At 59.0% G+C, this 26,861-nt stretch overlaps 1 protein-coding gene and 1 long non-coding RNA gene across 15 annotated transcripts in view; one reads left to right on the forward strand and one right to left on the reverse strand.

The window, feature by feature from the left end:
- IQSEC1 (IQ motif and Sec7 domain ArfGEF 1) overlaps nucleotides 1-26,861 on the forward strand; it is a 297,408-nt gene that overhangs the window by 191,889 nt on the left and 78,658 nt on the right. Inside the window, exon 1 of one of the 13 annotated variants that reach the window (XM_051852623.3) lies at nucleotides 13,591-13,739. The exons of the other annotated variants lie outside the window; for them this stretch is intronic. The gene's annotated coding sequence lies outside the window, so the exon portion shown is untranslated. Of the gene's footprint in view, nucleotides 1-13,590; nucleotides 13,740-26,861 lie in introns of those variants that run through there. 13 annotated transcript variants of the gene reach the window in all.
- On the reverse strand, nucleotides 6,675-13,719 carry LOC138843986 (uncharacterized). Of its 2 annotated transcripts, none has more exons than XR_011379277.2 (2): nucleotides 10,896-13,719; nucleotides 6,675-8,633 (listed from the first exon to the last, which is right to left on the reverse strand). It is a non-coding gene; the product is annotated as an uncharacterized LOC138843986 (long non-coding RNA). The 2 variants fall into 2 exon arrangements; XR_011379276.2 differs by having other exon boundaries at nucleotides 6,675-10,722.

Here is a 26,861-nt window from a genome sequence, read left to right on the forward strand (position 1 = left end):
AGAGTGGGGGAGGGGTCCCCCAAAGAAAACTGGGGTGTCTTTCCAGAAGCGGGAGTGGAGGCTGGGCAGGCAGACACGTCCTGCACCCCCACCAGCTGGCTGCCACGCTGGGTGACTGACACACGTCATACACCCCGCCAGCCCTGTGGCGCGGCGCTTGTTCTGATCCCTATTTACAGATGAGGCACGGTCATTGCTGGGGTCACGCTGAATCCTGAATCTGCCGCACCCCAAAGCCCGGGCTTTTCGTGGCTTTTAAGGGGAAGCCTCCTCGGGAGCTGAGCAGGGGACTGTAGCAGAGGAGGGGACAGGACAGAGGTGTCTGGCAGAGGGGAGGGGTCTGGTGAGTGCCGGCTGTGCCGCTAGATCTCCTGGTGCAGCTTTGTCCTGTGCCTCATCAGAGGGCGAGGCTACTGGCCTCAGAGCAATGCTTAGAGGGCCACATGCCGCGCATGCGTAGTCACTCTTATGCCCCTGCTTTCTGCTGGGGGCGGTCTGGGCCCGGGAGCTGGAGTTACCCAAGCTGTGGGCACCCAGAGCATTTCCGGGGGTGGGAGGGGGGGATGTAGTCAAAGGGAGGGGCTGCCCCTCTGGCTCTGGGCCGAGGTGGGGACTGGGTGGGGCGGGGAACTGGCCACTCCTCACTTCCCCTTTCAGCCCTGAGGTTTCCAGGGCCAGAGCCCACCTCCCTGACGATGTCACAGCCTGTCTTGGCCCATCCTGTCCACACCCTCATTGCACAAAGGAGAAGCTGAGGTGGCCAGGGCACAGTGCACCCTCAGCTCACTGTCACTGCTTGGGGGAAGGGTCTGACCATCAGGGCCCAGTCCTAGAGAGCAGTGCGGACCTGGAATTCCCTCACAGAAGTGGCAGAAGAAGAAGCCCTCAGGGGGAGTCTGGCCCGGGGCTGGCGCCCCACAGCCTGTGCCGCTGATCCTGCTCAGCCACCACTTCGGTGTCCTGGAGGTGGGAGTGCCCGCACACCCTGAGAAGGCCGTCCCACCTCCGCGAGGCTGTGGGTAAGCCACTTCCCTTCTCTGGCCTCAGTCGTCTAATCTGGGAAGTGGCCCAATAACCAGCATCCCTTCGTACATGAGGGAGAGGATGAACCCAGTGCTCAGGTCACGGGCTGGAATGTGGGACGTGGGCTGTGTGTCTCATTCCCACAGGGATGCGGGGTGTCCCCTCCCCAGACAACCCCGCCCCTCCGCTGGGGGACCGCTGGGAGGGTTATTCTAATGACTTATGCAGCCAGTGCTCCCCAGGCGCCTACTGTGGGCCAGGCCACCTGGGGCAGGGGACGACAGACCAGACACAAGCGAGCAGACGATGGAGTGACACTGTCACCCTGAGGGTGGTGAATTGGGACATGGTGGGGTGTGACTCTGGGGGGCAGGCAGTCAGCGGGGCCTGTGAGGAGAGGAGCTGAGGATAGAAGGAGGTACCAACAAAGATGGGGGTCCAGCCTGGTAGGTAGCAGAGGGAAGAACAGGTGGACAGACCCCTCGGGATTCAGGTCCGAGGGACAGAGGGGCCCGGGGCTTCCTGCAGTACCCGCCGTGGAGGGGGGGGCTTCTAGGGAGGCTGGACCCTCCTCTTCAGACAGGGAAGGCCAGGGTCAGTGTTGGAGAAAGTTTTCGTTTGCGGGAGGCGGGACTGGCTGAGCCCCGCGTCCCCCCCCCCCACCCCCCGCCCCTAGAGCTGTAGGACAGAAAGGGGTGATGTCACCCAAGGGTGACAGGTGGCAGCAAGAGACAGGGAGAGGCAGCTGGACTCAGCCCAAAACTTGAGATGGCTAAGAAAGACTTAAGTCACCACCTTTCATTTTCAAGTTCAGACGCCTAGAAGGGCACAGCCCCAGCCCTGCCTCAAGGCCGTGTGGTCCTGACAGGCCGCTGCCCCTCCCTGGGGCTCTGGCCTCCACCAGAGCTGCCAACAACACACTCAGTGTCCCCTGCTACCTGTTAAGCATCTGCCTGTGCCCGGCACCGCCGGGCCTGTCACACCAGTCACTGCTACCTGGGATGCTTTGTGACACCGCTGGGGGCCTTCTGGGTTCCTGGAGAGTTTGCTGGGCGCGGCTGAGACCTGGTGTGGAAAGAATCCGTAGCCGCATCGAGGATGGGTTTGTGCTGGAAGTGCAGGCTATGTGTGTCCGAAAAGAAAGAAAAATCAGGTGCAAAAGTCCTAAAGACGTGGCTCGGATGCCGTGGATGCTGGCCGGCTGCTGGCTGTAACCGGCAGACCCAAGTGCCCTGCTCCGCCCCAGGGGGTGTGGCTTGCTCCAGCCCTGGTTACACCCTTGCTTTGTGGATGGTTGAGGAAAATGACAGTGAGGTTAAATCTCTGGGCCAAGTTTCCCCAGTGATGTCAGAGGCGGGATTCCAGCCCAGGCCGGTGGGAGCCAGCACTGAGAACAGCTGTGAGGCCGGCACGCCTTGCTCCGTCATCCCCTCTCCACGTGGCACTCCATGTGGGTGGGGTTCTATGAGGGTCCTTCACAGAGCTCGTGGGAGACAAGGTTAAAAGACGGGTTTGTGTTGGTGCGAGACATTTTGGAAATCCATGCATAGTTACTTCCCGATGGGCACTTTCTGTGAACTTTTGGGATTCCTTGTATATGCATGGACTCAACATTTTGTTTTGTTTTGTTTTGCACCAAAATAAATGTTTCAGTTCTGTGTTCCGTGACCCTTTTTGGCATCTCCTGGTAGAAGTGTGCTCGCTCGTCTCAGAGCCAGAAGAACTTCGAGAAGTCACCCGGTGCCCTCCCGTGGAACGGGGGATTCTCGCTCAATATGCTGGGGGCTGCAGGCCAGGGGGAGGCGGGGGGTGCGGCCCCAGGAGCAGGGAGAGACGAGGACTCAGCTCCCCACTTAAAGCTGTGTTTCTGCCGCGAGTGCACCTGCCCTGGAGCTCTGCTCACCACACCGAGGCACCTGCTTGGGGGCAGGAGAGAGAGGAGGGATGCAGGGGCAGCCCCGGGGGCTTGCGAACTGTGGACACAGTGAAGTTCTTTGAGTACCGATTGTGTGTTGCGTGCTAATGTGTACGTGAGGACCATCTTGTCTAGTTCTCCCAACAGATCCCGTGAAGCAGGAGCATCGACCTTATCTTGCAGATGGAGAAATTGGGGCAAACCAAGTGATTTGCTCCAGTTCCTTGCCAGCCAGAGAGTAGCGAGAGTGGCGGTGTCAGAGCTGGGCTCCCTATACACTTAGGGGCTTGACCCGCCCTGTGGGTGGGCTGGGGGGAAAGAGGCCCCCGTGTTTCCCTCTCCCTTGGACGCCAAGCTTGCCCACTGCCCTCTGCCCTCCTCTTGGGTAGCAGCTGGTGCCCTCACTGCTCAGCCATTGGACGAGTAGAGTGGCCTTGGGCCGGGTGTGGGAGATACCCCCTCCCATCTGGATGCTGCCTGTCGGCTGAAGGCTGGCTTCCCTCGCCCAGTCCCCCAGGGGCCTGTACCTCCCATGGAGGCCCTGGATCGCCTGAGGACATGTGGCCCTCCCCACCCCCATCCTGTGCTCATGCAGCCCCTTCCGGCTCCCCTGGTACACGTGGTTGTGATATGAAGAAGGGGTAGCCACCACCTGCAGGGCAGGAGCTAAGAAGCTCACACTGGGAGGAGGACAAGCCTTGGCCAGGGGCACTTTGGGCACGTGTCCCTTGCTCCTCGTCTCTCTAGGACAGGAGACAGTAGCAAGCTTTGTAATGTTTTAGCACAAATGCACTGCAAGACACGGGGCTGCGGGGCTGCTGCCCACCTGGAAACCTGTCTGCCCATGCTGGTCCAGCTTCTGCCCCGCGTGCTTAGCCGACAGGGCCATGGGGACTGCGTGTGGCTGTCCGTGTGGCAGTTCTTTTGTGCTAGGTGGCAAACCCACAAGACACAGCGGCTCAGGGCAGCCATGGTTTGTGGTTCCGCCTGACTGTGGGGGTTGGAAGTTCTGGGCCGCCCTGCAGATTTCACTGGGCTCACGCACTAGGCTGGGCTCAGCAGGGTCAGGCGGGCTAGCAGGTCAAAGCCAGCCCCACTTGCGAGTGTGCCGGTGGGTGCTGGCTGTCGCCTGGGCTCCCCAGCTCCGATCCACACATGGTAGTCTTAGGGCAGCATCCCAGCAGTGGAGGTGGGAGCTGCAAGGGCACACCCATCACTTCCAGTACATTCTGCTGGCCAGAGGGGAGGGAGGAGGCCCAGTGGGGCAGGGGGAGAGTCCCGCAGTGGAGGGGTGGCACCAGGATGCGAGGAATGTGTGGCCGAATCTTGTGGGGGTGGGCTCTGAAGCCACTGTCTCCCTGGTGAAATGACCATAGGATGTCCCCTCAAATGCCTTTGGGCACAGAGAGCCCGGTGTTGCATGCACCACACAGCAGGGCCTGCAAGCAGCTGGGCCTCGTCCCAGCCTCCAAAGCTCTGAGCCACCAATGGTTGTCTCCATCCCAGGTCGCTGGTAAGCTCCTAGGGCCAGGCTGCCCACTCTGGCCTTAGGCATGGTAGCTGTTTTTTTTTTTTTTTTTTTTTTTTTTACAGGCAGAGTAGACAGTGAGAGAGAGAGAGAGAAAGTGAGAGAGAGAGAGAGAGAGAGAGAGAGAGAGAGAGAGAGAGAGAGAAAGGTCTTCCTTTTGCCGTTGGTTCACCCTCCAATGGCCGCCGCAGCCAGCGTGCTGCGGCCGGCGCACCACGCCTATCCGAAGGCAGGAGCCAGGAGTCAGGTGCTTCTCCTGGTCTCCCATGGGGTGCAGGGCCCAAGCACTTGGACCATCCTCCACTGCACTCCCGGGCCATAGCAGAGAGCTGGCCTGGAAGAGGGGCAACCGGGACAGAATCCGGTGCCCTGACCAGGACTAGAACCCGGTGTGCCGGCGCCACAAGGCGGAGGATTAGCCTAGTGAGCCGCGGCGCCGGCCACAGTGGCTGTTTTAATGTCATGTCTACATGCCCCAGAGCTACACTGAGTACTCAGTAGCCATGCAGACCAGAAGGGCAAAGGGGGCAGTGAAGCACTTGGCTGTCCAGCCAGGTTCTTAGGGGCTGCCCCAGTCTCCATCTGGGCCCGGGATAGCCCCGGATTCCAAGTAGCTCAGCTAAGGGGCACTTGAGGGGCCCCGGGTCTGCTGGTGGTCAGCAGGCTGACCCTCGTCTTGCAGGGACTGCTGAGCTCGGGCCTGGCCTGCAGCCTCCCTACCCGGCCCTTCCTCTCTGATCCTTTCCCTCCCCAGCAGGAAGCCGGCAGCCACTCCACTGCACTCCCAGGCTCTCTCAGGCAAGGAAGGAGGCCTCTCTGTCAAAAAGTTGGAGTTACACCCCGTCCTGCCCCCTTGCACACAGGCCCCCCATGTGGGGTTCCTGTCCATGACCGAAAGACAGCAGTCAGCTACCAAAAGCCTGCTGTTGCAGGAATCCCAAGTCTACGTATTTGATTCGTCGTGCCCGGTGTCTGTTTTGGTTTGAAAGATGTTCACGTGTGAAACAGTGTTTGTTTGGTCTACCAGCAGCGCTGGGTGTGCATATGGGATGCAAGATCCCTGAAAATAATTTAGGGCCTCCCAGCATGGGAATCTCCCCAACTCTCCCAGAGTTGGCCCTCCTGAGCAGGCCCCAGGAGGAGTGGAGGGCGTGGTGGTGGGTAGAGGCCACCTCGGGCGTGGTGGTGGGTAGAGGCCACCTCGCGGGCTGCGTTTTGTGGTAGGAGGTGAATGAGTAGGGTCCTGCCCTTGCTACCATGTCCCTCGTCCCTGCAGCCCTCGCTCCACAGCCCTGGCCTCCCCCGCGCCCAGCTGCTGGTGCAGAGCCTGCTCTGATGAGCAGGTGGCCCAGCGGGTGAGACCGCGCCCTCTCCCGGCCCCGGGCTTGCCTTGGTCCGTGTTGCCTTGCTATAACAAAGTGCCCGGGACTGAGTACTTTCTAAAGAACAGAGGTTTATTTGACTCACAGTTCTGGTGACTGGAAAGTCCGAATGGTGGGCGATGAGTGGGCTCCCTGGCTGTACCACACTGGTGCTGAAGCAGGAAGGGAAAAGAGGCGGGTGCAGAAGGGGCCCGCCACCCCGGTGGCCTGTGGCCTGGCTTTATAGCAGCCAGCTACAGTAATCCCTGCGGAGGGCGGAGCCCATGACCTCGGCACCTTCCACTAGGCCCCGCCTCTTAAAGACCCACCACCCTTCACTTCTGTTCCTCTAGGGTCAAAGCTTCCAGCACATGAACCTTTGGAGGACAAACCACATCCAAACCACAGCAGGGCCTCCTAGGCCCCTGGGCTCAGCACTCAGCCTTCTGGGCTGTGTGTAGACAGAATTTGACTTCCGTATCACGCTGGGGAAGTGGGGGCAGAGAGCAGCAGGGATTCAGACACCCATCTCTGCCTCCCAGGGCTCCGGCTCTAGTCGGGGCTGGGGTGTGGGTGACGCTGAGGGGGGTCCACTTCAGGGGTGTGTGCCTGCTTCCAGGTCATTCCCCTTGCACACAGTAGGTACCAGTGTCTGTTGAGTGAATGAATGAATGAAGCTGTGCAGATGGTCCCTCAGGCCTCTGGCTGTGGCTTCTGGTTAGGCTCCCACAGCCACGTGCTGAGCGGAGACACCCCTTTGGAAGCTCTGTTCACACCTCGATCGCTGCTGTCTTTTCTTTTGGGATCCCTGGATTTAGTCAAGGCCCAAACAGTCATTCTTCTTGTATTTTTTAAAGATTTATTTATTTATTTATACTTCAAAGGCAGAGTTAGAGAAGGGGATACAGAGAAAGATCTTCCATGTGCTGTTTTGCTCCCCAAATTGCCACAATGACTGGGCTGGGCCAGGAGCCAGGAGCTTCCTCCAGGTCTCCCATGCGGGTGCAGGGGCCCACTGCTTTCCTGGGCCATTAGTAGGAGCTGCACCAGAAGAGGAGCAGCCAGGACTCAAACTGACGCCCATATAGGATGCTGGCACTGCAGGTGGCGGCTTTAACCTGCTACACCACAGCGCCGGCCCCTGAAACTCTCCTTTTAACGTGCCGATTCTTTAAAAGTTGTAAGAGTTATTTTAAAATAATTCCAATCCTAAAGAAGAGCTTCAAGAGTGAAATAAAACGAATCCTGCCCCATATACCTTTCACCCAAATTCGTGATTATGAGCATTTCACCAAATTTTGCTGTCTCTAAAAACCCCCTTTTTTCTATTTAAGAGGTCACTGCAGACACGGAATGTGATGGCGTGTTCCCCTGAAATAATACATCAAGCATGTGTGTCTTCAGAACAAGGGCATCTTACATAACCACGGTCCCATACTGGCAGACAGGAGATCGCGTGTGGACACGCGGCTGGAATCCCACGTACAACTCCGAGCTGCCTGTCTCCAGTAGTCCCAGTAATGTCCTTTGCATCAAGGTTTTCCCGCAGTCTGAGATCTCACATCACATTTAATCACCGTGTTTTCTTAGATCTTCATCGAGGCAGAATTTGCAGTCTATAAAGCTCGCTCATTTTAAATGCACAGTCTGAGAGTTATTCCTACATCCGTAAAGTTGTGTGACCACCAGCGGTTTTACATGAAATCATTTCTGTTACCTGAAAAGAAACCTGGTGCTCACTGGGGCTCACTCCTGTGCTGTCCCGCCGTCCCCGTCCCCTCCAGCCGCAGCTATGACCCTTCTGTCTCCACAGCGGTACTTTCTGAGAACTCCTGGTCCTGGCAGGCATTGGGTCGTGTCTTGCTCTCTTCCCTTGGCGTGGGTTTGCGAGAGCCGCAGGTGTGGTGCGGTGGCTCCGGCCTTCATCCCTTTGGCTTGCTGAGTGACAGCCCATCGTGGGGACTTGTTTAGTTAACTACTTAGGTGGTTTCTGCGTGTCGACTTGGAGAAGCAATGCTGCTCGCGCGATTTCATGCCTTCCCCATGTGCGCGTGTGGCTTGCTCATTTTCTCTTGAGTTGGTATCCGGGGCAGAATGGCTGGGTCAACTCATAACTCCGTGTTTAACTGTGTAAGCCCCAGCCAGGCTGTTTGCCCAAGTGCCTGGGTCTTCTTCACCTTCCCGCCAGCGGTGAGGGAGGATTCCAATCCCTCCACACCCTCCCCGGCATCCTTTGTCGCCACGTTGTGCGTGTTTTGCTTCCAGCCCCGCTGGTGGTGTGCAGTGGCCTCTCTTGGTTTTGATTTGCATTTCCCTGGCCTTGGAGCATCTTTTCCTGAGCTTCTTGCCTATTCACGCCTCTCCTTGGGTGAAATGCCTGCTCCAAGCTTTCCCCCATCTCACATCGTGCTGCCTCCTCCTTGTTGAGCATCGGTGAGTCCCTCGTAGCTGTTCTGTGATTTGCAGATCTCGTCGCCCAGTGCGTGGCTCAGGCCGTCCCTTCCTTGATGGTGTCTTTTGAAGTGCAAAAGCTTTTGATTTTGATGCAGTGGGATCTATCGATTTTTCATTTTCTTGCTTGTACGTTGTGTCTAAGAACTCCTTGCCCGACTCAAGGTCGCAAAGATTGGCTCCTAGGATTCCACTGAAGGGTTTGATAGCTTCGGCTCTTCCCCGTGGAAGATTGTTCTGAGTTGATTTTCGTGTACAGTGGCAGGTCAGGGTGCCGAGGCCACTCTGTGGCCAGCCAGCTTCCCCAGCGCCATTTGTTGTAGAAGCTTCTTTCCGATGAGTCTTCTTGGCACCTCTGTCGAATGATTTGATGAGACCTTTTTCAAATGTGCTTTTCGTGGAAATGAAAACCCTCCCCCATTCTCAAGGAGGCACCTTCCCGGCCCCCTGGATGATGCTATAAATGCGAATTCTGCTGCCTGCCGCCCGTGGCTGCCTTTCCAGTCCTGTTCGGGAATGGGATCCTGCAGTTTAGCGGCATTCAATGTGTGCAGGGTTCTTGATTAGCAGAAGGGCAAGCCCAGGGCAGGGTCTGCTGCTCCCCCTCTCCCCCACCGCCCCTCCCAGTGGAGCAGCCCCTAGGGCCAGCTCCTGCCCTTCCTCTGCCTCCTGCTCCCTCTGAGCTGTGGGAGGGTTCGGGGTTCTGGCCTTTCAGGACCCCCCAGAAAGGAGACGGAAGAAGGAGAGGAGACAGAGAACGACCTCAGCAGAGACAGTTTGCTTTACTGAAGCAAAGAGGGGTGACAGTCTGTTCTTGCAAAGAGACCACGCACAGGGCGCGGAGGGCTGGGCTTTGATCTGGCTGAAGAGGGAATCCACCCCGGTGGGAGGGGCTTTGCAGCTGGTGGGAAGGAGGGAGTAGGGGGCTTTTAGAGGCTGTTGGGAACTTTCCTGTTATCTGTTTCCCAAGCTGCGCCGTGCAGCTTCTCTGTTTGTGCCAGCTGTTTGGCAAGGAGTCTGGGGAGGCTGAGCTCGGTTCCTGCATGGAGGGTCCCAACAAAAAGGCAGGAAATGGAAGGTAACGTCTTGTGAGCATTGTGGCCCTTTGCTCCTCACCTGTGGAGCAGCGACAGGCGTCAGGCCCCGTCCTGCCCTCAGGGACCTCTGGGCAGGGGGACAGCCCCATCTGGAACCTTGTGGCAGTTGTGAGTTTTCTCGTTAACAGTTAACGGGGCTAGAGCGTCTGCTGTGTGCCTGGCCCTGTTTGCACCACTGTCCATGAGAACCAAGAAGAGACGTCCAGAGATGATATTTGTGGAGCTGATTTTAGAGGATGGATTCGGCCCTTAGCTAGCAGACAGAACTACATGAGCATTCTAGGAGTGCTTATCTATTTGACAGATGAGGATAGTAATCCATCATTATGACTTGTGCATCTCTTTTCAGGTCTGTAGCCCATTTATATTTCTTTTCCTGTGAACTACCTCGTTAAGTCCATTTTTATGGTTTTCCTATTGATTTGGAAGAGCTCTTTATATGTGGAAGACACCATGGGAACAGTATGTGCAAATGTACAGTGGCGCAGCTAGAATAGTGTGTTCAGAGGCATCCAGCTTGCTTTGACTTTGGGAAAGGCAGCTATAGATGGAGCCAGGCAGGGGGGGCAAAACCTAGATCCGAATTCTGGGCTGAGGAGCTTGTATTTTATCCTGTAGGCCCTAGAAAACTATAGAAGAACTGTGAACAAGGAAGTGATGTCATCAGTATTTCTGAAAATTGCTTGAATAAGACTAATGAGAGGGAAGAGCTAAGAGGGAGAAATAAGGCCCGGAGCTTCCCATATCAAGCTGACAAGAGTCTCCTTGGCTTGGTGGCCAGTGGGAGCCACAGAAGCTTCCAGGTGCTGACCCTGGGGGAGCGGGAGAGGCCGTGGGGACAAAGAACTTCCTGTTCCGCTTGCTGCTCCGCTGGCTGCTGTGGCGGAGGCAGGGCGGGCTTGAGGCCAAGGGCGATCTCGGGTGGGGCAAGTGGTTTTGTTTCCCAACATGAGGCTTTGCACCCACAGATGTCTCAGCCCCACGTGGGCGCCCAATGCTGTGTCATCTGTCCCTGCTCTGCAAGACTGACCTCCAACCCAGACAGACAGACGGGATGGTTGCTGGGGTAACCTAGAGAGGAAATGTGAGCCAGGAGTTTCCAGGCCGGGCATGGCAGTGGGAGTACGGAACAGGGAACAGCACGCTGGTGAGCCGGGGAGAGGGAAGTGGGGCGGATCGGAGACGTCATCCGGGCAGCTGGCCCTCGCCTCTGTTCCCACCAGTCCACGGCTCTCTGAGAAGGTTCTGGGGCTGGGATGACCTGGATGCTGCTCTGTGTTCCTTGTCTGTTGGGTCACACGGCAGTCAACCCAATCCAGCAGTGGGGCAGCCTGGACTCCCAACTCCCTGCCCAGGTTCAGAAATTGTTATTTCAAAACCAGAACTACAGGCGTGTAGAACAAAAGCCATTTCAATGGAACATCTCAGCAAAGAGCCCGCCTCCCTCCCACTCCACGCCCCGTGCCCACACCCGTCCCCAGGGCACCGCTGTCCCAGGTCACCTGACCTTTGCCACTCACCATTCACTCCTCAGCATCCTCGTGGAGAGCCACGTCCTCTTTGGCAGCTGTGCAGGCTTCCATCCCATGGCTGTGGCAAGTCCCTCCCCGCTGCACTTTAGGGACTAAGAGTACCTTGGTAATTGTTTTCATTCACTTTTGAAACCTCCCATGGGGCAGGTGCTGCGGTACAGCCAGGTGAGCCCCCTCGGGATGCCCACAGCCCACATCGCAGTGATGGTGTGAGTCCCGGCTGCTCTGCCTCCTGTCCAGCTCCCTGCTGATGCGCCTGGGAAGCAGCAGATGATGGCTCAGGGACTCGGGCCCCTGCCGTCCATGTGGGAGACCTGGATGGAGCTCCTGGCTCCTGGCTTTGTCCAGACCCAGCCATAGCTGTTGGCGCTGTTTGGGGAGTGACCCAGTGGATGGATGATCCCCCTCCCTCCCCCCTCCCTCTCTGTTAGTCTGCCTTTCAAATAAATAAATCTTTAAAAAAAGAGTAAAATATTATAGATATTCCTCTTATAAAGGGGTTACTTTCCCCATAACCCATCCTAAATGGAGAATATAATTGGGAAATGCGTTGAATCCACCCAAGCTAGCAGGTGTCCCAGCGTCACAGCTCAGAGCACTGCCAAGCGTCTGTGGTTTTCCCTCAGGCCTGCAGGGCTGACCGTGCTGAGCTTACTAGAGCTGCCCAGCATCTCCAGAGAGGACTGGACCATGTATTCCCACCCCAAGCCAAGATTCAAGTTCAGCAGTCAAGTGCAGCTTCTACCTTCCCAAAGGCAGACAACTATAAACTCAGCCATGGTATCTGTACCTTATTTAAGGAGGGAGGGAGAGCGAGGGAGCGAGTGAGGAAGCTCGCGCATCGACAGGTTCACTCCCTAAATGCCCGCAATGGCCAGGACTGGAGCAGGAGCCAGGAGCTCCACCTGGGTCTCCCATGTGGGTAGCAGGGGCCCAAGGACTTGGGCCATCATCTGCTGCCTTCCCTGGTGCATGAGTGAGGAGCTGGACCGGAAGCGGAGCAGCCAGGACTGGACCTGGTGTTCCTCTATGGGATGCCCCCATGTCACGCAGCGGCTTGACCCATTGCGCCACAAGGCTAGCCCCACAGCCTGCAGTATTTCTGAGAGCGTTCATTGTCTCCTGCCTTCAGCAACCAAAGTATTATCAAATGTGTTCCTTCTTGCCAAACTGGTAGACTGAAAAATTGGCAAGCGAATCGTGTTACCATTTGTCTTTCTCTCATAGGCATTTCATTACAAGCGAGATTGTGTATCTGCACGAACCGCTTTGCTGCTTTCTAATGGGCTGCTCATGGATCGGACAGCCTGCTTTAGGTATCAGGGCAATCAGCATTCCCCTCCTCTTGCTCAGTGGACCTCCGTGATACGTGGCAGACACTATTGTGCCAGGCTGCACGCGAGTCTGAATGCGGCCCAGACAGGGAGGGGGCCTGGCACGGGTCGGGCTCCACAGCCCTTCCTTCTCTCTCTCTCTTCGCCTGCCTTCCAGGGAACTGATTCCCGACGCGGCTTCTGCAGAAGAGCTCCTTCCATTGTGCACACGATAACGCCAGTGATCTCAAGTGCTTTTCAAAGTTCTTACATTCTAGAATTAACTCCTCCTTCTTAAAAGCAAAACCTCCTGCAGGACAGAAGGGGGTAGCACAGAGCCTGGCAGGGGGCCACACCCACCCTGCCCCCAGCGCCCATCGCCCAGATCACTGTCCGGTTTGCTGTGGGCGACGCACAGCTCACCGTGGCCACTGGGCAGGGAAGACCCACCAGGAGCTGGACGGCCCCCTGCTGGTCTCTGCCACCAGTGCCTGTGTCTTCCAGGGACACCTTAGGCGCTCAAAGCATGCGCTACGTGGACAGAGGCGGTCAGGCTGTCCCCGGCGGCTTCCAGGAAGGATGGCAGGGTCCGCGCTCCCGACTCATGACGTCACCGGCTGCTTCCCGGCTCCTCGGGCCTCCTGTCTCGCCGCTTCCGAGCACCAGGGGGCGCCCTCCGAATGACTGCAGCCCTGGCTCCCACGCAGCAGGGGCACCGCGTCTTCAGGGTCCCGCGTGCTCGGGGTCGGAGCCCGGGCTCGCCCCGTGCACACCTGGCGATGCATCCTTGCGTTTCCCGTGGGCGCAGCCCCCGCGTTCACGCCACCTTTGGGGCCCCCATGCTTTCGGACAGCTGCCAGGGCAGCCAGGCCCACCCCAGCCTCCGGCCCGCGCGGGGCGAGGGGAGTAGCCGCGGGCCGGACCTCCACCCCCGGAGGAGGAGCGCAGGTCCGGGAGGGGCGTGGGGCCGGGTGGACGAGGGCGGCCCCCTCCGTACGCTGTGCGTTGCGACGCGGGCCTCGATCTTCCCATCTGCCAAGTGGGGAGGGCCGCGGAGGCTGCGGGTCTCCCCGGGGGCGGCCGGGGCACTTGGCCTGCGGCTGCGCTGCCTGAGGTTGCTTGGCTATCTTGGGGAGCCCGAAGGAAACGCAGGGAGCTACGCTGCCCCCTGCCCGCACCCAGGCTCGGCGCACCCCGCTCCCAGGGAGCGCCCACGGCAGCGGCCCCGCCGACCCGTGCGCCCTCGCCTCGGCCCCGCACGGGTGACGTCGGCGGTTGGGGCGGCACCCGGCCGCCCCGCCCCCACCCCGACACGCACGCACGCACACACACCTTTCCGAGGGGGAAACTGAGGCCGCCGCCAAGGTCACGGCGCGCGCGGAGGCCGCCCGGCCGGCGGCGCCGGGGCTCGGGCTCCCGAGCGCTCCCGGGCCCCCCCGCGCCTGGCCGGCCCGACGCGCTGGGGCCGCGCCCGCCGCGAGGACGGCGCGCGCTCGGCGGCTGCGGGCGGACCCGCGAGGTAGGAGGCGCGCGCGGCCGCTGCGGCGCGGGGCCGGGCGGGGGGTCGGGGGGCTGCGGCGCGAGACCTCTCCCCTGCGCCGAAGCCTCGGCGGCAGCTCCGCAGCCGGGACGCGGACGCGCCGGCAGCTCTCCGGCTCCGGGGGTGCGGGGATCGGTTTCGCGGAGCCGGGCTCGGCGGGGAGGTTCAGAGGCTGCAGTCGCAGCGACGGTCTCAGCGGCGGCTTGTGGGGGCCGCGGCTGGCGCAGCAGGGCCGGGGGCTTAGGCGCGCGTTCCCGGGGGTCGGGCTTTTCGGGGTCTCGCGCCCTGGGGCCGGAGCGTGAGTCGCGGGGGAGCCGGTCTCCGCGGCTATGCGGACCGCGGAGCCGGAGACCTCGCTGAGGCTGAAGGCGCACTCTTGGGGTGGGAGGCAGGGTGCTCCCTCTCCGCGTCAATGCAGTTGGCTGCTTCCCCGGGCAGGGGAGCCTGAGTGGCAATCGTGAGGGTCTCCCAGCGCCCCCTCCTCCCGCCCCCCTTCCCTTCTCTGCCCCCTCCGAGCAGAGAAATCTCTCCGCATCCAGGCCGGGAGCCTGCAGGCAGACGGGCGGGCGGGGAGGTTGAGGCATCTCAGGAATTCGCTGGGAGCCAGATGGACGCGCCCAGGGAGGGGGTGAGAAGCTTGCGCTGGGCTGGGCTGGGCTGGGCTGGAGGGGTCGGCACAGCCCTGGACCTCTGGACCTTCCCCACGTGGGGCCGGGAGGCTGCTGCGGTTTGGGATGAGATGGAGCTATTGCAGAAAACCCTGTCCCACCTGCCAGCCTTCGCAGGTACCCTGCTGGGCCAGGGGCGCAGAGTCGAGAGAGCCCCTAACCTGAGCACAGCCGGCTGCCCTTGGGCCCTAAGGGGGCAGGAGAACTGGCTCCCGCGTTTTGGTTGGCAGTGGTCACTTTAAATTGCCAACCTCTCAACTGTCACAGCTCATCTGTTCCTGGAGCAAAGGGAGCAGAAAGATGACAGTGAGTGGCCCCTCCCCCGGCCCTGTCCACCAGATGAGACAGTGGCTCCCAAGGACAGCAGGCGGCCGGCTCTGCTGGTCCGGCTTGTGGGTACGGCTGAGCATCTCGGGGAGCGGCAGTGTGATCGTGCACCTTGCCCGGCCACTGCTCTGTTCTTCAGTGTCTGGCCTTGCAGAGGTGACACAGGAGTGGGCTTCTGGTCATCCACCAGTGTTGATGCCCACAGCCGCACACTTGGGCTGGCAGGGTGACAAGGCCTCCCAATCCATGTATGACCACAGCCCAGAAGTTGAGTTTGAAAGGAGAGAAGCAGCCCCTTGGGGTCCCCACTTCCTGGAGGTGGGAAGAGAGAAGCTCAGCGGTGGTGGCTCCCCGTGCCACCAGCCCCAGCACAGGTCATTGAGCACCAGTGCAGGAGGAAGCAGCCTGGAGCCAACCCCCTGTGTTAGCGATGGAGAAACTGAGGCCAGAGAGAGGCAGGACGTGTCCAAGGTCACACAGCATGTTCCAAGCGCCCTGGCATCCTTGGGGGCTGCTGCTGGGGCACAGCTCAGAGCACCCGGTGCCGCCCACAGAGCTGCCCGCAGTGGAGGCGCCGGAGCGGGCACCCTGGCTCCTGCACTGTTGGCAAACATGAAGTAATCTTGGGTCTCATGACTGGAGTTGCCACTTTGTCAAGGCTGCTTAAAGGACTCACGGCAGCCAGCCCTGCCAGCCCCTGCTCTGATCAACCTGCCCGATGCTTACCCTCCCCCTGCCTGCTGGGTCTTTGTCATGCCCCCTTCCTCATTGTCCCCGGAGACCGAGGGACCCAGGCCGCCGCAGGGGAGGTTGACTGCAGCCCTGGCTGCTTGTAGCTGGGGAACTGCTGGTGCCTGCCAGGAGGTGTTTCCTGTTGGTGGGGTCCCTGGAGCCCGCGTCCCACTTCCCAGCAGAGCTCACACCTGGCATTTGTCACTGCCTGCCGGGCAGTGCGCTGTGCACCTGCTCCTGGGAGCAGCGTCTCCGGGGCTCCTGCAGGAGTACCCACCCGCCCTTGCCACCCGCAAGAGCTGCCTCTCCTTCCTCGTTCTCATCGCCATCATCCGTCCTGCACAGCGTTCTCCCTTGGCGATACCGCCGTGCCTGATCAGGAGAGCCGAGTACCGGGCACAGGTGGGACTGCCTTTCGACCCCTGCCTTGGGCTGTTCAGTGGCGCTAAACCAGCGAAGGGCCGGTCTGGAAAGGCAGGATGCAGGCAGCCTAACTCCCAGTGACCGTGTCCGTGGCGTTCTTTTCCCGCACGGTTGCAGTTCAAGCCCAGCCAGCAGTTTTTTCAGCATCTACTCCCTGGCCAGCCCTGGCCACAGGGACTCTCCTGTATATTATCTGCAAGACCACAGCAAGCCCATCCATTAACTTGTGTGATGGTTCTTAAGCTTTTCAAAACGATGACGTCAGCCCCACGGGCCGGCAGCAACAGCACACCTGCTACCACCACGAGTTACTTGGTGGCCCTGCAGCCTCACCAGTCTGCCACTGTGTGTCCCCAGTTACCCTGGGGGGGAGGAATTCCTCCCGAGGGGGTATCCCCGCCCACCCACCCGCATCCCCGCGTGCCGTGTGTGACTGGTAGTATTCCAGCTTGCAGTGGAAACTGGCAGCCTGTGTGCACTCAGCAGCCCGGGCCTCACCTGCCACCTGGGCAGAGGTGGCCACACTGTGCACCTGTCCCATCCTGCTGTATTCACACTCTTCTCCTACATGCTCAGGATGGTGGCCCAGGCACTCCCCAGCCCTTAGTGCTAGGGACTGGTGGAGCTTTCTCTTGTGCTCCCCTGAGCCGAGTGCAAACCAGAAGCAAGCTGTGTTGGAAACTAGTGGGTTCCACTCTCTGGAGGCCTGCAGACTGAGGCAGCGTGGCTGGTGCCCGGGTCTCAGCACAGGCGCCCTGGAGAGCCGGCCATGTTGGCTCCCACACTGCTCGAGCTGCTGGTGATTTGTTTGTTGTTTTGTCTTTTTTTTTTTTTTTTTTTTTTTTAATATTTGAGGACTTGGTGGACTGCCTTCAGGATCGGAACACAGGTTGATAAAAATGCTGAGTACCAGGGTGTTTTCATAAAACCGAGTGCCTAGGGGTATTATGGGAACATTCCATTATTCAGCTCAGCCAAATGCTGAGCTGGGCCGAGGTTTGGGGATTATGCAAGGGCCTAAGGATTTGGTGTAAAACGAACCAGGAAGGAAGCCGAGCCAGTCTGTGAGCGGCAGCTGGTGTCCCTGTCCACCGATCTCCACTGGGAAGCCTGCAGGCCCAGTGCCTACTCCTCCCCGGGCCCCAGCCTTGCCCTCTTTGTCCTGGAGGACCTAGTCCTTGCCCATGGGAGTTTGGAAGGGACTGGACTTCTCTTTGGAAGTTGTAAGTGGCACCAAGAAGGGGTGGGGAGGGTGGGGGCTGGAGGGGCTGAAAGGTGCGGATCGTGCAGGGCCCACGTGGGGAGGTGCAGACCCGTGCAGAGAAGGAGCTGCGGAGGGGTGGACATGGCTCTGGCTCCCTGTCCCTCCCGGGTCACAACAGGCCCTTCCAGTCCCACTTTCAGCCTCCTCCCTTGGTGTGTGGCCTTGGACGCGGAAGTTACTAGGTCTCCGAGCCTCAGCTTGCTCCTCTATAAAATGGGCTGACTCCCCAAGGCAGTAATGATTCCATGAAGGCATGTCGGTATCATTCTGTTCGATTTTGCTTTCTCCTTTGGGGTTGTTCCCGAAGCCAGCAAGGGTTTCTAGGGTCTCAAAGTCCAAACAGAAACGCCAGCTCCATTCGTGAACGCGCTCCCCACACGTTTTGGGGTGGGGGCCCTGGTGACGTGCCAGCTTTTGTTTTTGGTGCTAGAGTTTCCACTGGAGCAGAGCAGAGCAGAAGCTGTGTTCTCTGAGAACTTGTAGTCTAGAGGCAGGAGACAAACAAGAAGTAAACGAGAGAACCATTTAGAGGGTGCTGAGTGCTACAGAAGCAGCTGTCTGCTCCTCTTGGTGCTGACGTAGCTTGCAGTGGAAAACTCTGAAAGAAAGAGAGGAGCAGAGCCCTGGTGGGCTCCGTGAGACTCGGAAGCCTGGCTCTGCTGGCTTCCAACTTGCTGTGCAGCCTTAGGCAAGTTCCTTCTCATCTCTGATCCTTAATTCTGGTTGGTAAAAAAAAAAAAAAAAGAAAGAAAGAAAAAGAGGAGGATGGGTCTTTCCAGTTCAGATGCCGCTCACCATCTGGTTGCCCTGTAGTCCCAGCTTAGCCTGTGTCTGTCACCACCCCACCTACTGCACATACCTTTCTGGTTTCAAGGTGAGATAGAACAGGTCACACAGAAAGGCAAAAAGGCAGGCGTGCACAGCTCACAGGGAAACAAGGAGGTTGTGCACCTGCCCACGACGCAGGCCTGCCCGGAAGGCGCGCGTGTGCCTCTGCAGTCCTTGCTTCTCCGGGCCCTCCCCCCTCAACTTTGGTGACGCCGGGAATGTCCTCCTGCCCGTCCTGCCGCGTCACCTGTGGAGCAACCCTACAGCCTCATTTTGTTTTCCTTATTTTTGCGCTGTCTGTAAGTAGGCTTAGGCTGTGGCTGTTTGCTCGGGTCTGGCTGCCTTTGCTCAAGGTTTGGCTGCAGGATTCATCTCCGCCATGAGTCACTGTGGTTGGCCCTTTTACATGAACAGTATCCAGGGGAGCTGTGGGCCACTGCTGACTTCCCCTGTGTGCTCTGATGGACATGTGGGTTGCCTTCGTTGTGGGGCTCTTGTTTGTTTGTTTCTTTCTTTCTTTCTTTTTTTTAAGGTTTATTTATTTATTTGAAAGGCAGAGTTACAGAGAGACAGGTAGAGGCAGAGGCAGAGAAAGAAAGGTCTTCCATCTGCTGGTTCACTCCCCAGATGGTCACAATGGCTGGAGCTCGGCCCATCTGAAGCCAGGAACCTGGAGCTTTTTCTGGGTCTCCCATGCTGGTGCAGGGGACCAAGCACTTGGGCCATCTTCTACTGCTTTCCCAGGCCATAGCAGAGAGCTGGATTGGAAGAGGAGCAGTCGGGATTGAACCGGCGCCCATCTGGGATGCTGGCACTGCGGCCGGTGGCTTTACCCACTACACCACAGCGCCGGCCTGGGGCTGTTGTTCTTGAACCTGTCTGTGCACATGGCATGAGCCTCTCTTCTCCGTGGTAAGCGTGCACCTGCTCCACTTCACCAAACAGTGCCTCCCTGTGAAGTCCTGCCCTCCCACTTCCGGCCACTCCCTTGTCAGTCACTTAGTGGGTGTGCCTTGGTGTCTTGCTGTGGCTTTAGTTTGCATTTCTCTGGTTATGGATTCCGTTGGGCATTCTTTTTTTGGTTTGTTTGTTGTCGGCCTTTGGGGCCTTTTGGTGAGGTGCAGGGTCAAATGCCTTGCCCTTTTTGGGCTGTCTTTATTCTCTTTCTGAATCAGATGATTCTTTGAGCCTTCTGGATTCCATTCCTTCCTCAGTTATCTAAGTTCCTGCATTGCAACAAAACTATGCAAGAATCTCAACATGGTCAGACAATAGAATAAACTTTGCACTCCGTTTCCCTGCCAATCGCTGGCATGTGCCGGCTTTTCCACACTGCATGGGGTTTTTGGGTAAGCTGCTTCATTTCAGAGTTCTTTTTAAAATGTTTGAAAAGCAGCATGACAGAGACAGAGACTACAGAGAAATAGAGAGAGAGACAGAAATCGATCTTTTATCTGCTGGTTCACTCCCCAGATGGCAGCAACAGCCAGGGCTGGACGAGGCTGAAGTCGGGAGCCAGGAATCCCTCCCGGGTCTCCTGCATGGGTGCAGGGGCCTAAGCACTTGGGCCATCTTCCGCTGCTCTCCCAGGCGCAGCAGCAGGGAGCTGGGTGGGAAGTGGAGCAGCCCGCTCTGATAAGGGACGCTGGTGTTGAAGGTGGCAGCTGAACCTGCCGGGCCACAATGCCGGCCCCCGTTTTGAACGGAGTAGTCAGATCGGCCTTTCACTTTGTTAGCAACATCTTGAGTGTTTTACGAAATCCACTCTTACCCTGTAGCCAGGAAGAATTTCTCCCATTCACGTGTGACGCTGGGCAGCTAATCCGCCTAGAGTAGGTCTTAGCATGGGGCGTGGAGTGAGGGCCCCTGCCCGTCTCGTCCAGGTGGTGTTACACGCTTCGATGAGCAGCATGTCCTGTCCTCGCAACTGCACTGTCCCCTAGCAAGTGGGATGGGCAGAAGCCCAGGACAGGGGCTCGGGGCTGCAGGACCCAGTGACCAGGGACAGCCCCGAGGGTGGGGCAGGCCACCCTCCCCGCCCCCACCGCACCAGCTGCTACTCCTGCCAAACAGGTCCGCGGGTCGGAGCGGCTGTCACGTGTCCGGCTGGCGCTGACTCGGGCTCTGGTGGATTAAGCAGGGGCTCAGGGTTTATGACCCGTATTGGCCGCTGCCCCCGGCCGGCGGGGGAGGGCCGAGGGAACTCATCTCCGTGGGCTCAGAGGAGGCCCCAGAGGCCAGCGGGGCTGCAGCTGACTGTGGCAGGAGGCCCCCAAGGCCCCCAGGGCGCCGGACCAAGGTAAGGGAGGGGCCAGGATGGTCCCTGGCCCAGCTCTGGTGTCCTGTGTCAGGAAAATGTGACAGCTCCTGGTATTGGGGTCTGCGGGGAGGCAGCTGAGAGGCGGCAGGAGCCCCGCTGTCCCCGCCTGCAGCAGGCCCCTGCGTGGGCTCCCAGGAGCTCACACAGGCATGGGCACAGGTGCTGCCCACTCATCTCCCCAGGAACTCTGTGTCCTGCTGTGTGTCCAGGGCCAGCCCCCACCCCGCCCCCCTCCCCGTGCCTCCCCAGCAGGATTCTGAGCACTAGGCCCCCAGGGGGTAGGGTTCAGGTCGAGAAAGGTGGGAACTGAGGGCCTTCCGTGAGCCAGGCACCTCACCTTGGGTCCTGTGTCCTGCCTTTTGAGGAAGGAAGTCCCGCTCATCTCATAGGGAAACTGAGGCTGGAAGGCTAAGGGCTGTGGCTTGTCCTAGGTCCCTACCCACCTCGCCTTGGAAGTTGCAGGCCCCACCCCCTGTCTGACCAGGCCCGTTCCCTCCTGGGCAGGCCTGCAGCTCCCTGGGACTCCAGGGAACTCCTGGCTCCTTGGGGGAAAGTCCGGGTGAGGAGCAAGTGCCCAGCCTGCCCAGGTCACTGCCCTGGCAGGTGCTCGGGGTCCTGGCTTTGGTTTTCACGGCGAAGGTGAATGCCTTCAGAATTCAGAGTTCCTGTCCCTTTCCTTTCTTCCTGGGTCTTTTATTTATACGTTGACGTCTTGGGAGTTAATACTTGGTTAGGAAACTTGCAGGCCCGTGGTAGACACGTCGCCCGTTATAAAGGAGCCCACGGTGCGGAGCTCACAGGCCGCCTCCCTCCCGGAACATTCAGGCTGCACTTACACGGGTCTGTGTTGGTGCATCATCCCCACGCCAGGTATCTGTTAAAGAATCCGCTCCTTCCGGCCCTGCCCCCAGCAGCCTGCTCTGTCCCTGTCCTGTGACGTCCCTCTGGTCCTTTGGGTCCACCCACACCAGGCTGGGGCACCCAGGCTGCCCCCTCTCTCCCGAAGGCACACATATTTGTGGACGCTGGCACCAGATTTTCCTCGTCAGCAGGCCTTGAGGAAGGCTACAGCCTGGCACCGGGCAAGCAGGAGGGATTGTTGAGCAGTGAAGAACGGCTCCTCTGTGCCCTGCCGAGGCCCCAGTCGGAGACCAGCTCCCCCACCCCCACCCCCAGCAGATCTGGGGCTGGAGTGAGGGTGGAGCCTGGAGCCTGGCTCAGGCCCAGCCTGGCTGCCAGCTGGCCATTGGGTGACCTTGAGCGAGCCCTGGTCTTCTTGGGGCTCCTCGGTGCTGGAGTCCAGGGCATGTGGTGGCCTCTGTGACATGGTGCAAGGATGGTCCCTTTGAGGGCCCAGGTAAGCCACCTGTCACCCAGCGCACCTGGGCTCAAGCCCGTGATTGGGGGTGGGGTGCCTTTGAATTGCCTTCAGCATGGACTGGGGGAGCTTTAGTGGTGCGCTGTGAGGCAGCTAAGTCAGCTGAAGTCAGCTCCCAGTTTCCTTCTGGGTCTTGTGACTGCTGGGCCTGCAAACATCTTATCTCTGGCCCTGTTGCTCTCCCGGGGGGCTGGGGGTAGGGAGGGGCGGGTTTATCTCTGAGAAAGGAAGGCAGCAGGTGGCTGCAGGTGGCCACAGTAGTGGAGGCCTCCCCAGAAGGACTCCCTGTTCTCTCACAGAAGAGCAGGATCTGCTGTTGGCCCTTTGGAGGGTGGCAGGGACCAAGGGTCACAGGTAGCCAGTAGGGCAGAGTTGCAGGTGGTCCCAGCATACAGACGTTCGGGTTGTGCGCTAGGCAAGGCCAGTTGGCAGAGGGTCAGCTGCACTCTGGCAGGCCGAGGGGCTGTGTCCCATGGAAGTGAGCACCTTGTACACACACACACACACAGGGGCCTCCCCTGCAGGTGGCAGAGCCAGCTTTGAGGATGCTTCCACTGACAAAGCCGAGTGGCCTGGGCCTGACGTCCCTCCGCAGCCCCTCCCCCAGTCATGGTGTTCCTGTGCTCAGCTATCTAGTCTCTGCGCAGGGACTCAGGCTCTGGGAACCCCAGGGAAAAAGGCCTCCCAATGCCCTCCCGCGCCCGTGGGAGCCCTCTGGTGGCTCCTCAGAGGGAACTGGACCACGAGCCTGGCGTAGGGGCGGCAGGGCTGCCTGGGTGCACAACTTGGCAGCAGCCTTTGCTGCTGTCACCCATCAGTATCCCCCTCCCAGACCTCAAACCTGCCTCGCCTCTGTACCTGCCCCGAAGAGTACCGATTGCTCTGTTTATGTTGACCCTGAAACAGGGGCTTGCAGGAGCCTGATAGAGAATCCACTTCATCCACACAAATGTCCCCAGTGCCTGATACTGGCAGGCCCAGTCCTGGGCCTGGCGACAAGTGGTTAAGTCCCACAGCCTTAGGGACGTGCGCCCTGAGGGCAGCTCCCAGGTGCTGGGAGGAATTACTCCTTGGGGACTCCTGAAAGAGCCGCATGCAGGTGGAGTCTGGAGTAAGTGGCGTCCCTAGGCTGGCCCTGCTGCTCCCTGTGGACACCCTGCCCCCAGGCTGGGACACCACCCTGCTACCTGGCTGTTTTTCTCCACACTGGGAAGGCAAGGCTGCTGTTCTCCATCTGGGCAACAGGTGGCGCCAGTGTGCTGGACCAGCAGGGCCCAGCCCAAAGGAGCTGGGGTTAGGGACCACTCTGCTCAGGTCAGGGCTGGGCTGCGCTCCCCCCTCCTCCTCATCTGCACCCCAAGCGTCTGGCGCCCAGACTGCTGGTGTAGTGGCCCCCGCCTGCAGCTGTCATCGGCCTGTCTTTCATCCACCATTTGTGCCCTGAGCTGACTTTTTAAGCTGATCTAAATTTGCCACCAAGCTTGACCTGGGGACAGCTGTGTGAAGCCACCCCTTGCAGAGGGCAGGGGCATGGGTGCTGGAGCTGAGTGCTGGGCTCAGTCTCAGCTGCACAGCCACAGCGACGATGAGGTGTTGGTCACAGCACTGCCGCAGGAGTGTGGCACAGGTATACCTGCATGTGTCCAGCAGGGAGCCCCAAGAATGCTAGCACTCCTGAACCCCTTAGCTCACGCTCACTCGTAGGTTGGTGGCCAGGGTCAGAACCTTTTTTAGTAGCCTCAGAGTCTGGGGGGAGGGGGCCTGGCGCAACCCCCCGGCGCTGTCTCTTGCGAGTTGAAAATACTTGGGCTGCTGGGGCTTGTCTTTGAGTCTGTCTCCTGAGCGCCTGGCACGTGGTGGGCACAAAGTCAGTGGTGGCTGTTGTTACTCTGCGAGTCTGGGCCCCATAGACAGGCAAATCCCTTGCTGTAAGCCCTGCGCTGAGCAGGGGGTGGAGCCTCAGGGGCCAGGCCTGGACAGGGGGACACCCAGCCAGCTCTGCCTGAGGGACCCAGACAGGTTCCTCTGCCCCTCTTGTAGAGCAGGTGCTAGACTCAGATGCCTGTAGGCAGTGTCTGTGAATCCAGATGTCGCAGGGGCTTGGGGATGCTTGGGGCTAGGAACATTTTTTTCCCTTTGATAGCCCTGTTGCTCAAAGCATGATCCAGGGAGCTGTGAGTTCAAACCATTTCAGTAACGAGCTGTGGTTATGTGGTGTGCTGGCCAATTTAATGGTACTCATGCTGTGCAGATGTCTGGGTTTCTGTTTTTGAATATGGTAAAAATCTGTAGATAAGAGCGGTCTTCAGAAAGTTCATAGAAAATGTCTGATGAAAAAGATAGCATTGGCTGGCGCCGTGGCTCACTAGGCTAATCCTCTGCCTGTGGTGCCAGCACCCCGGGTTCTAGTCCCGGTTGGGGCACCGGATTCTGTCCCGGTTGCTCCTCTTCTAGTCCAGCTCTCTGCTGTGGCCAGGGAGTGCAGTGGAGGATGGCCCAGGTCCTTGGGCCCTGCACCCCATGGGAGACCAGGAGGAAACACCTGGCTCCTGGCTTCAATGCACCGGCCATAGCAGCCACTTGGGGGGTGAACCAACGGAAAAAGGAAGACCTTTGTCTCTCTTGCGCTAACTCTGTCTGTCAAAAAAAAAAAAAAAAAAAAAAAAAAAAAAAAAAAGGGTTGCATGGACTCTGAGGTTTCTAGGCACCAAAATAAGCTTGTCTTTTAATCCTACGTTCCGTGAGCTTTTGAAGGACTCTCTTATGAATCCGCATCAGAGAGTATGCAGAGAGCCTGAGTCTGGGAAGTTTGAGACTCTCAGGCCAGTGTTTAAAAACTAAAAACCGAGCGGCTCTGTAAATGCAAGACAGCCGCTAGTGAGTTTCAACTCAGGAGCAAAAGGGCACGGTGGGGATTGTGGCAAAACAGTGTTTAACAGGGCCTTGCTGGGATTGGCATCCACACCTGGTGGCCAGGCAGAAGTGTGCCCCCCACCATGTGGGAGGCTTGTCTGGTTTTCACAAGAAGTGCCCCCACCCCCCGAACAGTACAGGGGGCCATTTGTGGCCCCCCACTCCCTCCACGCGCAGCCTCTGACCTGGAGTCTCAGTGTCTACAGAATCCAGACGGTCACGGATGGCAGCCACGGGAGGGGCCCCGAGCCCCTCGACTGCAAGCAGCTTACAGGCAGGCTGGCCCCTAGAGAGCAAGAGGGAGTTTGCTGGAAGCTAGCTGTCTAGAAAAGCCTGGAAGCAGGTGGGATTAGGGCAGGATGGCTTTGGCAGTCACGGGTGCTGGCAGTGTCTCCTCGGGAGGGAGAGCTCACTTGCCCCCACTTGGGTCCCTGCAGGCAGGGTGGGGCCTAGGAGAGCCCTACCAGGTTCGATGCCCCGAGGACAAGGAAGAGGAACCGGGGACAGAACTGAGGCCTGAGCCCCGCCCCCTTTTCCTGCTGTGCACTGCGGTTATTAAATGTGATTACCCTTAACCAGGGTCGTAATTACTGCAGAGTGGCTGACGCGGTGAACAAATTGTTGTGTGCCTGTAATTATACACTGCGCTCCGCGGACTCCGGGGGGTTCCGTACCTAGATATCTTTGCTATTAACGCATAAATTACGGTCATTCATGGCAAGGGCTGGAGAGACCAGTGTTGTCTGTGGTTGTGCTGCGTAAGGGATGCTCACTGGCTCTGCCCCAGGACCCTGGAGTGGCCCAGTCTGTGGCTCCTGGTCGGACCCTGTCATTGCACGGGGTCCAGTTCTCTCATCAGCCCGAGGCCAGTGCCTTCACCTGTGTGGGCTGACCCGCAGGTTGGATTCCCGGCTCTGGACCCACCAGGCTCTGTGCTTCAGCTTCCTATGGACTGGGGAGAGCGGCCCACCCCAGGGGTGCTGGGGGGGGGTCGACACAGGTGAAGCCAAGTATACCACGGCAGGGTGCCCCCGGGAGCCGGGGAGCCTCTCCTGTGCACGGAGCAGGAGGCATGCAGGGGGCAGCGGCCAAGTCTTGTTCCTGGAAATGGGGGAGCAGGGGAGCCCAGGCACCAGGAAGCACCCCCCCCCCGCCAGTCCTGAAGTCATTTTGTGCTCGTGTGTGTTTTCTTTCTAAATGTATATTTGCTCGTTTATTTTCCCAATGTTGATTTCCTTTTTCAAGCCAAAGATCTATCTTTTCTTAATATAATGATTAGAGAACATGACTCTTTTTTTAAAAACAGAATTACTTTATTTATTAGAGAGAGAGAGAGAGATCTTCCGTTCACTCCCCAAATAGCCACAGTGGCCAGGGCTGGGCTACGCTGAAGCCAGGAGCCTGGAACTCCATCCGGGTCTCCCACATGGGTGACAGGGACTCAAGGATGTGGGCCACCCTCCATTGCTTTCCCAGGTGCATTAGTGGAAGTTGGATCGGAAGTGGACCAGCGCTCCTATGGGAGCCAGTGTTGCAGGTGGTGGCTTACCCCACTGGGCCACACTGCCAGCTCCCATCCGGTCTTTCTAATCCTCTTCCTCCTCCTCTGTTTCATCCCCCTTCTTCAGCATTGACCAGGGAATGGTGGTCCCAGGGTCAAGGGCAGCCCCTTCAGTGGGCTTTCCCAGTACCCAGCAGTCTCGGGCTGCTTGTTGTGGAATGCCACCGTGGTTTTGGAGTGGAGTGGGTCAGCTTGGTGGGCTTTCCCAGCCCCTCAGCCATGTGCCCACTGCAGGGGAGTGTCTGGGCCCTTGGAAGGGCAGCACGGAAGGAGCCAGGGTTCAGCCGTGGAGGGACTGTGCGAGTTCTTGCCATGCAGAGTGTGTGTGCAGATCCTGCCGCTCGCCCAGCAGGGTTTCCCGGGAGACTCAGGCCACGGATGGCCAGGGGGTGAATCCAGGTGAGCCGCAGACAGACTCAGCAGGTGGTGCCCGGGAGGGCGGCACAGGGAAGCCGGCCGTGGGCTCCTGGGCTTCCAACACTGCCCGGCCCCTCTGCCTGACTGCATCGAGAGCGGGCAGAGCAGCCGCCCGCCGGCCTGTGCAGCCTTTAACTCTCCTTAGCACCCAGAAGGCATAGTCTGTTTGTTTCTGATACAGGAAGGAATGTGGTTCCAGGGCCCACAGTGACCCGCACGTATGCGAGCATGTGTGCGTATGCACACTCCCCCATCCCTCCTGACGCCATC

The sequence above is a fragment of the Oryctolagus cuniculus genome, chromosome 10 (assembly GCF_051225735.1).
Source record: "Oryctolagus cuniculus isolate XC-2025 breed Fujian yellow rabbit chromosome 10, ASM5122573v1, whole genome shotgun sequence".
Classification (NCBI taxonomy): Eukaryota; Metazoa; Chordata; class Mammalia; order Lagomorpha; family Leporidae; genus Oryctolagus; species Oryctolagus cuniculus.